Source organism: Aquila chrysaetos, chromosome 19 (genome assembly GCF_900496995.4).
Source record: "Aquila chrysaetos chrysaetos chromosome 19, bAquChr1.4, whole genome shotgun sequence".
In the NCBI taxonomy this organism is placed as follows: domain Eukaryota; kingdom Metazoa; phylum Chordata; class Aves; order Accipitriformes; family Accipitridae; genus Aquila; species Aquila chrysaetos.
Window position 1 is genome coordinate 10,377,520 of NC_044022.1, and position 10,733 is coordinate 10,388,252.

Here is a 10,733-nt window from a genome sequence, read left to right on the forward strand (position 1 = left end):
CATGCCGTCATGTGCGCGGCGAGACTGGCCCTCCCCCGCGGCGCGGCGCGACGGCCAGGCAGCGCGGCGAGGAGGCTGCCTTGCGGCTCCGGCCCGTGCCCGGGGTCCAGCTCACCCAGGAGAGCAGCCCCTCCCGTGGGCAACAAGTGTAGGGGTGGGCCAGGAGAAGGGAGGTGCTGGGGCGGGGGAGGACACCAGGCCGGCCTGGAAAATCAGGTGAGAGAGAACCGGGCGGGTCAAGCGTGAGACTTGCAAAGAAAAGCGGGAGCAGAAAGGAAATACCGGCGAAGGAGTGGAGGAACCAGAGCGGCAGGTGAAAGAGGGGCAGGGAGCTGAAAAGAAGCTCTCTGGTGGGGTGGGGTGGGAGCTGGGCAGGGGCTGCCCGCAGGAGTGTGAGCTGGAAAAGAGACAGACCGGCGAGTAGAGGAGCAAGTGCCAAGTGGTAAAGATGGGCTGGGCAAGTGGTGGAAGGGAAAAGGAGAGTTAGCTATCTGGGTACTCCCAGAGAGAACCTTGCAAACTGTCTTGAGAAAAGGCGTAATACTGGAAATGACAGGGACATACACTCTTCATTTCCCAGTGGAGCAAACTGCATGTATTGGGCCTTTGTGAAAGTACTCTCTTCTACAGTAACAGAACAATCCTGTCAGTAGAGATGCCCACCCGAGAAATTTCTTTGCCCCCCTGGGATCTTCAGTTAAGTATCATGTAAATCTGCTGAGCAACAGATTCCTTAGATTTCTTTTAAAATCTCAGAACCACATGGGATAACAAACACTAACAGTCCTCAGATGGCTGGTAAGGGCATTAGAGCCAAATAAGCAGAAATCCTAGGACTTCTGGTAAACAGAACTGCAGCAGCTTCTTCTGCAGGTTGGGCTGGAGTGAGGGAGCCAGGGCCAGAGAGCCTGAGAACCAAGCAGAGTAGGCTGGGTGAGCTGGGAAGTAGGTTGTTGCTGGCAGAAGGTCAGCAGCAAGTAGATACTCATATGAATAGGCACTTTGATAGTGAAAAGGACAGGGAGAGGAGATGGGTGACTTTTTTTTTCACATAGCCTGCCATTTTCCTCTGTTAATGTCAGGCACAGATGCAGCTAAAACCATAACTGCCTGTGGCTGGTTAGGGGCGTATTCGAAACAACATTTCTTTTGTAACTCTCTGGGGCAGTTTGTTATGATGCGTATTCTCATTGCCCGAGTCTGGTTTTGTTATTCCAGTGTGTTACGTGGTCACCAGTCTGAGACCAGTATGTTTCCCCCTGTAGGCTTGGGTAGACCTTGCAGCTCCACAGCATGGATGAGACCAAGGGCACCTTGGCCCTTCACCTGGCCAAGGGCAGGGTGAAGTCAGAAGAGGGGTTTGCATGCACTGCTCGGGAGATCACATCCTCCAGCCCCAAAATGAGTCTGGCTGGAATATGCAAGCATGGCTGGCCCTGGGAGACTTGGCCAGGTGACCCCAGAAGCTTCCAGCCGAGACTTGGCCTGGCAGCCCAGAATCTATAAAAGGCACAGCCAGGAGCTGCCAGAGGGATTTATCTTGCTGCGGACACTGAGCTGAAGCTGCAGGATGCCGCCTGCTCCAAGAATCTGCACTCTCCAAGGACCTTTTGGGTGGCCAGTCAGTCCCCAGGACTTAGTGATTGTGTGTTTGCGTGTGTCTCCGAGTGTTTTTCCTCCTAAACCCTGCACATTTCTCCCCTCTACTTTCACCAGCTATTCTTGTGAAAAATAAATTGAACATAGCTTTTACTTGACTAGTTGCTCCTTTGAGTAACAATTAAAATAAAACAATGTTTACTCAGATAAATGAACCTTCAGAAGGGTAAAATCAGTCCAGTTCTTGCAGTTCTATATGGGTGATTCCTAGGGATCTTTTCTAAGTGTTTTGACAAAAGTGGCACTTAGATACAAGAAGTATTTGCATGTGAAACAGAGATGTGAGGTATGTGATATCAGTAGCTCTGATACTTGCCAAATATGAATAGGGCAAAATTTTAAGTAGACTTTGCTCATTATATATAATACCTAGATCCTGCATGGATCACCACCCTGGCTAACACCCATAGGTCTTCAAAGCCTCAAGTATGTGCTCTCTAGCTTAGATGCACAGCAGACTGCTGTCCTTTGCACATCTGGGCTGTAAGAACCTCACACTAATGAGTCACACAGATCATTTCATTTCTAACAGGTGAGCAAAGTCAATTTGCCTACGGCATTTGCAGTTGAGCTAAATATGTTTGCAAGTATTTTCAGGCTTCCAGAGTCTGGTCTGCCCAGCTAAGCTTGTCATTGTAGAAAGACAGTGGTATATAAATTTGCATATATCCAAAGGACAACCTTATACCTTCATTTGGGACCTTTTGAGTGTCATATGTTAAATGCTACCTAGGGAACCTCCATTTGTTGTGTCTGCTGTGGAGTGGACAACTTGGGTGAACTTGACCTCCAAGTCATTCAGTTTTTGTTAGTTTACCAGTGAGTACAGAAGCCCTGACAGCAAGCAGTCCATCACAAAGATCTCTGACCAGCAGTCAGAAGAAGCAATCAAAGATGGGTATGCTTTGAGGACCTGGAATGGTTAAAGCAGAGAGGTTAAAGCAGCAACATGAACCTGACTTTCTTGCAGACAGTTTCCACCACTTGGGCATTGGCAGCTTGAACCTGCTCTTCCCAGGAAGGGTTAATCAAATCTAAATTCTGGGAAATAATAAAAAAGCCAAACCAACCCAAACTTCCAAATCTACTGCATTATTAGCTAGATTACTGCACTAAGCCATAAATCCAAGACCTTTCAATCTAAAAATTCCTCATTTCTTTTCACATTTTTGACTTGCCATGGATTTTTCTCAACCTTTGGTAAGTGGGTGGGTCACCAGGGATTACATAGATCACAGTGCTCCTGAAGAATGTGCACATGATTACATGGAAGCTTAGAGAAGCACAAAGGTAATTGATTCTCAACCCCAGTCAACCTGAGACTGAGAAACTATGCTTTCTGCTGCCACCCAAGAACCTAAGAGAACTGAGGGACCAGTGTGGAAGCAAGATGCCATCCATACCTGTTTTAATTGCCTAGGCTATTGGTCTGGAGGCTGATACAGCTGCTCATTTTATCACAGAGAAAGTTTCAATAGATGTAAGCTGTTGGAAGATACTGCCAGCTATCTTCTTTTTTTTCTTTTTTTTTTTTTTTTATAAGAGTAGTACTGGAAGTGGGATACTCCCTACTAATGAGCAATGACTTTCCTTCCTCTAAGATGTCATCAAGCCAGGTAGGTTTCACCTGATGGTGGGAAGGACATTTCTTAAACCACAACATTCTGGTAATGTTTCTTCCACAGACTTCTTTGATGCACACATATAAATTTAGTATCTGAGTAGCAGAACAGGCAATATGTTGAAGTGATCAGTCTGCCCCAAGATCTCGTAAGTGGTATGAGAACAAATCTACTGCCCTTCTTACTTTTTGCAGTTCATAGTATTTGATGGGTTTCACACTCCCCCTGTGGTGTTAATTAGTGAGTCACTCCAAACCTTGCTGAAGCTAACGCTCCCAGTGCTGGCTGGGAGAGCCAAGGGAGGTTGGCAGGAGTGGCAGGTTGAGGCCAAGATTTTAATGCCACTCTTGGTGTAAGCCTTGCCTTCTGAAAGTTTCCAAGAGTGCTTATATGTCCTCAGACACTGAAGGCAATTGGGTAGGACAGGAAACCTGCAGGACACCAGGCCTGCTAACCCCACAGTCCACAGAAATCCTTGCCAGTACTGACAGGAGCAATGGGATGTTCCAGCTGCCCAGGTTCAACTTCTCGATCTCGCACCCAGGTGCCAGGGTTCACCTCTGAGCTCTCTGTGGGACTATGGCTACAGCTCCATGTTATGCTGGGGCTCATCTCACTATGCCAGTTTTACAGTGGTAAGAAGTGACGGGATAGCAAAGAAGCACAGAGAGAATATTCACCTGGCAAGATGGTGAAAAAAAACCCCTGAGTAAAGGGAAATGTGTTGGAAAGTTTTGTGTTTATTGCTTAGCATCCTCTTATTGTATTTGTTATTTGTGCTGGAATTTTATTTCTGATACTGTGTCTGGAACACCTGGAGCTCTTCACAGGTGAAGGAGAAAGGAATATTCTAGGGAAACATGGTAAGAGTTATAAGCTTCTTTCTGTTGATGGTATTATTAATGATCTCCTGTATAAATTTCAACAAATAAATGATTGGTGAGGGTATTTTTATAGTGTCCTAAGTCTCTGTGTGGTAATGTGGTTGTTCATTCAAAGGTACACTCTGACCTCCTAGAAGAGGTCCTTGTTTGATGAGGGTGTTCCTTATGTTGTTGAGATAGGTATGTGCATGGTAGAACATCAGTATAAACATTTAAAAAAAAAAAGCTGCACAACTAAGTCATCAGAATCCATGGATGGATTTATAGATAAATAAATATATAAATAAGTAAATAAATAAATAAATGCCTATGTACAGATCCACTTTGTTCATGTGGCATTAAAATGGCTCTGTGGAGATGATGCAAGTGAAACTACTCTGCAGCATAATGAACTCATAGAGGCAGTCAGTGAAGAACAAAAACACCCAGCTGGGACAAGGAAAACTTCTAACTCTTCACAGCTGATCTTCCAGAAGGACCTACAACATAACTTCAGAGACAAGCCTGGGAACTAAAAGTCATAACTTTTCAGAATATTAAAAACCCAGGACTGAGTATTTGCTCAATAAACATTTTATAACCATTAAATATTTTTATACTTTTCTTCACATCTCACGAACTGTTAAGCCATCCCTGTTCCACACAAGTAAACAATCTCTATCTGATCTATAGGCCCATCATTGTCTCACCTCTCTTTGCCAACTATCTCCTCCCTCAAAATGTTAGTAATATTATGTTATACTCAGGGCAACCACTCCCAGCTTGATGTTTGCTGTGTCTAGATGAGACATACAACAAGAATTGTACTTCCCTCCCAAATATCTGTTTACTCCAAGTGTAATAGATGCTATCTATCTCTGCAAATCTTGCCATCTTAGACATCTAAGATGGCATCTTAGATAGCCCCAGTTACAGAAGCACATCTAGCTCAGTGAAGCGTCAGGAAAATACAGGAACGCACAACCTGCTCCATTAAAATACTGAACTGAATTCATGGACATTGACATTTCAGAGTTAATGCCTAAACTGTGTAAGAATCTGTCTTTAGGCCAGGAACCAAACCCCAAATGGCAATTTATTCTACTACGTAGAACAAGTGAAGTATTTGTTCTCATGCCTTCCTTTTTGTCATTTATCAATCTTACACCTCACTCTTCCATTTGTCATTTGGAATGACTCCTTCTAGGATTCTATGCGCTCCTTGCTCTGATGAGGTCCATCTCCTACATCTCTTTTCTGTTTGGGAAATGCTGGTGTGTGAAACAATATAGATTTCTGCTAATAAAGAACGCTCTTTGTCTGAGCTTTTGTGCCACGGACCGTTTGGGTATGTTGATCAAAGAGGTACTTTCTTCTATAAGCACTGCATCTCTGAAGGAACCCTACAATTCATTGCCTACTGTCATGGTCATCTGTTTTCCCCAGATTCTCACTTTTGCTCCAGACACATTCTCTGATAACTTCTTAAGAGAAGTATTACTTCTAATTGCCTTCCCAAAGTCTCTGTCCTATCCAGTGCCTGCAACTCTTCTCATGCTTTATACCATTGCAGGCCTCACAAAGGACATAGAAGACACAGATACATAAATGTAATTGCTGAGCTAATTCAGAATGGGCAGACAAGTCTCCCTGCATGGTTTGCAAAAATTAAACAAAGAACTTCCATGTATGGTAGATGCCACTGAGTTTAGCCTACCTGGAAGAATTGCCCAGATAAATGAGCTGTGATTACATCTGCCAAGCTTGAACTGACTAAATTAATCCGGTATGAGCTGGTAACACAGCTAATGTTTCTTTTCTTGTAAATTACTTGGCTGAGAGGCTGGAGGGTTATTGAAACTGCGGTGGCAACTATTAATTGCCCTCAGGGATGGAGGATGTCAAAGAGATTGGGCCTCAGGCCATGTGATTATCAGAACCATTGCCAGCTTATATCAATGATCTAATATAAAAGGTAATAAATGGTTAAGACGATAGCCCTTTGGGATTGACCGCCATACATAGTCATCTGATACCATGTAGAAGCTGAAGCCCAAGAACTGCAACACACAGAAGCTAAGCTGTTATCCATAGACCCAGCATGTCAACCAGTCAGAATGAGTGATCTGTTCCTCTGGGGTTACTAGTATAGGACTGGTCTAAACTAGACTGGTGGGGCTGAAGTTCTGATCTGTGCGTGATGTGTTTGCAGAACAGGAATCATTATCCACTTACCCATCCTCTCAGGCAAATACGTATTAGACTGTGTATCACTGAGTACAGTATCACACCACCCAATCTCCCTGTGACCACAGGATGCACAGTGTAGATTAGAAACAACTTTCATTCCAAAAAAGTGACAGCTGCCCTGCACCCCTACTTCTGGTGCAAAGGCTTGTCTTAGGCTTTGTAACTCAAAGTAGTCCCATGGTCTTTCACCCTGAATGCCATCCCCTACACTTCTAGTTGGAGCCCCAACCTGGTTACACTGGAGGTAGACCAAGTGCCTTTAGGGCAGGGAGTCTTCCCTCTGCCCATGGGAATTTAAAGCCATTTAAAAGTGAATAAAGTTTCTTAAAAATTTAAGAGACCATGCCTCTGCTCAAAAAGCATGCATCGTACGAGGATATTCAGAATAAGAGGTTTGTAAAAGGCTATTAGCAGACATTCATGGATTAAATTTTCATAGTAGATGAAATCATCAAAAGGGGTTAGATACACTTTCCTTGTACTGCTTAAAAGACTGCTGTCACAGAGCATGGACCTTTTACCCCAAAGAACTTCAAGAAATGAACCTAGTTTACAGACTGTTAGCTTATGTGACAGAAGGCTCATCCCCATGAACACAAAGGAGCAGAGGCACAATGACAGGCAGGGGAACCCCAGTAACCGCACCAGAGCTGGCTGAGCCACTGACAGGGTTGCTCCCAGGGCTGGCCCAGGGGAGCCACCAGCCCCATGGGTTGCAGGGATACCCCCAGCTGAGTCAATGGAAGACACTCCCCATCAACTCCCCATCAATCCCATTACAGACTCTGAGAGAATTACTGCCTACAGGAGCATGGGACTCACTATGGGAAGTTGGAAAGAACATTTTGGGGTTTGCAAGACTTACTATGGGATGTTTAAGGGAAGGACCAAAGACACAGGAAGGGAAAGATCAAATTGGACTGGGGAGGAACAAGTGTGGAAAAATACAGAAGAAAGGGGATAAAAGGAGCTGGACATATGTAAACAGGTTACTGGTCAGTATGCTTGTGCTGAAGTGCAGCAAGGACCGGGGCCTTTGCCAGCCAGGGCTCCATCCCTGGAAGGGATGGTTTTGGTGTACTCAAGGACACAGATAGCCAAGCTGTGCCAATGGTCATCAAGAAGTGCAAAAGCGTCCAGAAGTAAATGAAGCAAGAACCAGAAAACAACAACAAATCAGAAAACAAATGGTGTAATCATCAAAGAGGTATTCTCTAGCCAATCCTGTAACTAAGGACATGGAAAGGTACTGGGTTAACTAGAGGTGGCTGAAAAAAGACCCTGGGAAGGGAGGACCTATGACCTTGCTCCAGGATGCAGTACCATCTCTGCAACCTCTGAGGAACCCAGGGAACAGAAAAGAGCCCAGGGAAACCCAAGACCCACCCATGACCCTGTGCTAGGAACCACCACACTGAACCACCCAGCCTCCCTCCAGGATTGCACCATCTCTCCCACAGAACAAGAGGCTTGCGAAAGAAACCACAATGCCAGCCCGCCCAATGTCCCTCCCTCACGGCACCATCTCTCCCATGGTACAGGGAAGTCATGTAATTTGTAAAATTTCATATATCTGTCTATTAAGCAGATGTAGAAAGGCCACAGCCATGCTGGACTGTGGTAGTATGCTCCCTGCCACCCCGCAACCTAACCTGTATTTCGCGTAATCCTGCTCAAGTGATAACCACCAGTGTCAGTTGTAATGGATGCATCTGGTCGTGATGGCTGCATCCAGCTCAAAGTGGATTCGGGGGAGACAGATAACAACACAATAGCCAAGGGCTAATTTAAGCAGTGCACCCACCTAACCACAGTGCTGGTCAATGTCTGACTCAAGCCAAATTTGGAAGAAAGTAACACCTGTATTCAGTATGCAAATATGACTATGAGTTAATTATCTTACTCCATAAATAGTGGACAGCCCAGGGCCTGCTGAGCTCTCCTGCATGGCAGTGGGCTGCACACCAGGATCTCCCCTTGAGTAGGGACGCCTCTCAAGGTTAGTCCTCAAGGTTGAGAGATTCCTTGCTGCAACAGATTCTCAGTAAGCAATTGATAGCATACTAAACTTTGAAATCTTAGCTAAGTGATATAAAGGATTGATTGTGCATATACAATCCTTTAGACATAAACTGTTGACCAAGTCTGGGAGTAGGATTGGATCCAGCTGCACCTAAACTCCTCTCTGAGGAGGATTTTAGAAAGCAATGGGTTTCTGAACCTCATGACTCAATGGGAGGGTGTCCCTGACAGTTTTGTCTGACCCTGTCCTCTATGCAGTAAATATCAAGTGAACCTTGCCATCGAATCTTGTTAAACCACGGTCACATTTACTATCAAACTTTGTTAAATGTCTGTTTTATATCAATAAACATATTCCTACTTCTGTCTTACAAGTGAAGTGTGTCACTCCATCCACAACATGGACACAGCTGGCTCCAGACAGCTCCACCTGACCCACTATAGGCCACAGCTGAGGACATTAGCCAAGCTAGTGGTGCCTCTAAGCCAGTCAGGTGGGTTTGTAGCACCTCTGCTAAAGATGCATTTAAGAAAGGGCAGAAAGCACCAGCACAAAAGAAAAAGTGACCAGGTTGGAGGAGGAGGATAGAGAAAACCATGCCTGAGCAGGGGCCAGAGCCACAGACCTGCCTGAGCAGGGCCCATGAGGCATGACTCTAAAGGGACTGCTACTGATAGAGGAACCAGCACACACTGACCCCAATCTCCTGCACTGCCCATTGCCTCACCAAAGGACTGAGTGCAATGTGCAGTAAGGGGATGGGAGAACAGAAAAAGAGGAGAGAGTTGTGCAGAGGGAAGAAGGGGTGTTTTTTATGAGGGTTTCTTTGCGCTCCATTAAAGAACTAGCTCTCTGAACTTGCTCCCAAGAAGGTTTCACTTCCACTACCCCTTCTGAGTCATTCTGTGTTACTGTCAGGGATATTACTGTCCCTCCAAACTAGACTGTTCTGGTTTATAAAGAAATATGGACAAGCCTTCCACAAGTGAGGTCCTGCTCCTGACCCCAGCTAAAACATACTTTAAATTTCTAACCTCAGGAATGAAAATGAAAACTATTATCAACAGGTCAAACCCTCACCCTAACACCTGTCTGAGATCTTTCAAAGACCATTTGAGCATCTTTGCTCTCAGCTCTTCAGTTCTTAGGCCCCAGAATGTGTCTGAGTTCAAAAGGAAAGCTCTCTGGTTTTGCAGCAATCAGTCAAAGATATTTAGCGATTGTCAATGTGCAAATCCTGGAATGCTGCTACTCACATGCATGTTGTTCTTTTTATCTGCTGAAGGATACGGTGTTGAAGGAAAGAAAGCTCCTTAAAGTTGTCTTATGTGCCCATGGTAGAGAAAGCTGACAAGCAGCACTATCCACTGGAGGTCAGTGAAAGGCTGGGGAAACCTGAGGTGAGACTGAAAATGTTTCTGCCTAAATACGGCCCCTAACTAGAAAGACCCTGAATTGCCCAAGACTGAAAGAAAATCGTATATTGGGCATAACTGGCAGAGTTTTGGTAGCAGGGGGACTACAGGGGTGACCTGTGTAGGACAAGGTCATGCACTGCCCTTCAGCCACAGCTGGTTCCAGCTGGCTTGGCAACAGACAACACCAACCCACCATGTGCCAAAACTCGAACCAATCAGAGAAGCATATAGCACCTCTGTGAAAACATATTTAATAAAGAAGAGCAGCTGGTGGGAGGAGATGTGTGAAGATACATGTAACGACACACAGAAGACAATACAGGAGCAGATACATCCTGAGGGAACTGCAGCCCATGAAGGAATCCCTGCAGGAGCAGATACTACTCTGAAGGGGACTGCAGCCTGGGGAGGAATCCACACTGGGGCAGTTGAAAAGCATAAGAAACATGGAGTGCCAAGAAAGGAAACCACTACGCACTGATGTCAATTTCCTGTACTACCTGGTGCCTTGCTGAAGGGACTGAGTGTAACATTTGGCAAAAGCAAGCAGAGTGGAAACAAGAAAGGGGGGAGGAGAGGTGTCTGGATTGAAGTTGAGGTGTTTTCCCTAGGCATTTAATTTTTATCTTGTTTCTCAGTACCCCTGAATCAGTAATTAAAAAATATGTAGTTGGCAATAAATTAAAAATCAGTGAAATTTCCCAACATGAGACTACTTTCCCATGACAACTGGACAGTCTAGAAAAGACAAGTGCTCATCTTTCTTAAGATTATGCTCTATTCAGGAGTCAGACTGGCTGCAAAGGTGGAATTTGGTGCAGAATGTGGATCCTTAAGATAAGATCTGCTCTGGAATGGTTCCTAGCAAATTCAGCCCTTGGAAGAAACAATAGAGAAC

General features: G+C 45.1%; 1 long non-coding RNA gene across 1 annotated transcript; it reads left to right on the forward strand.

Annotated features, from left to right (window-relative positions):
- Positions 1-53: 53 nt before the first annotated feature.
- On the forward strand, positions 54-4,229 carry LOC115353252. Its single transcript, XR_003927510.1, has 2 exons — positions 54-313; positions 1,266-4,229. It is a non-coding gene; the product is annotated as an uncharacterized LOC115353252 (long non-coding RNA).
- The last annotated feature ends 6,504 nt before the right edge of the window (positions 4,230-10,733 follow it).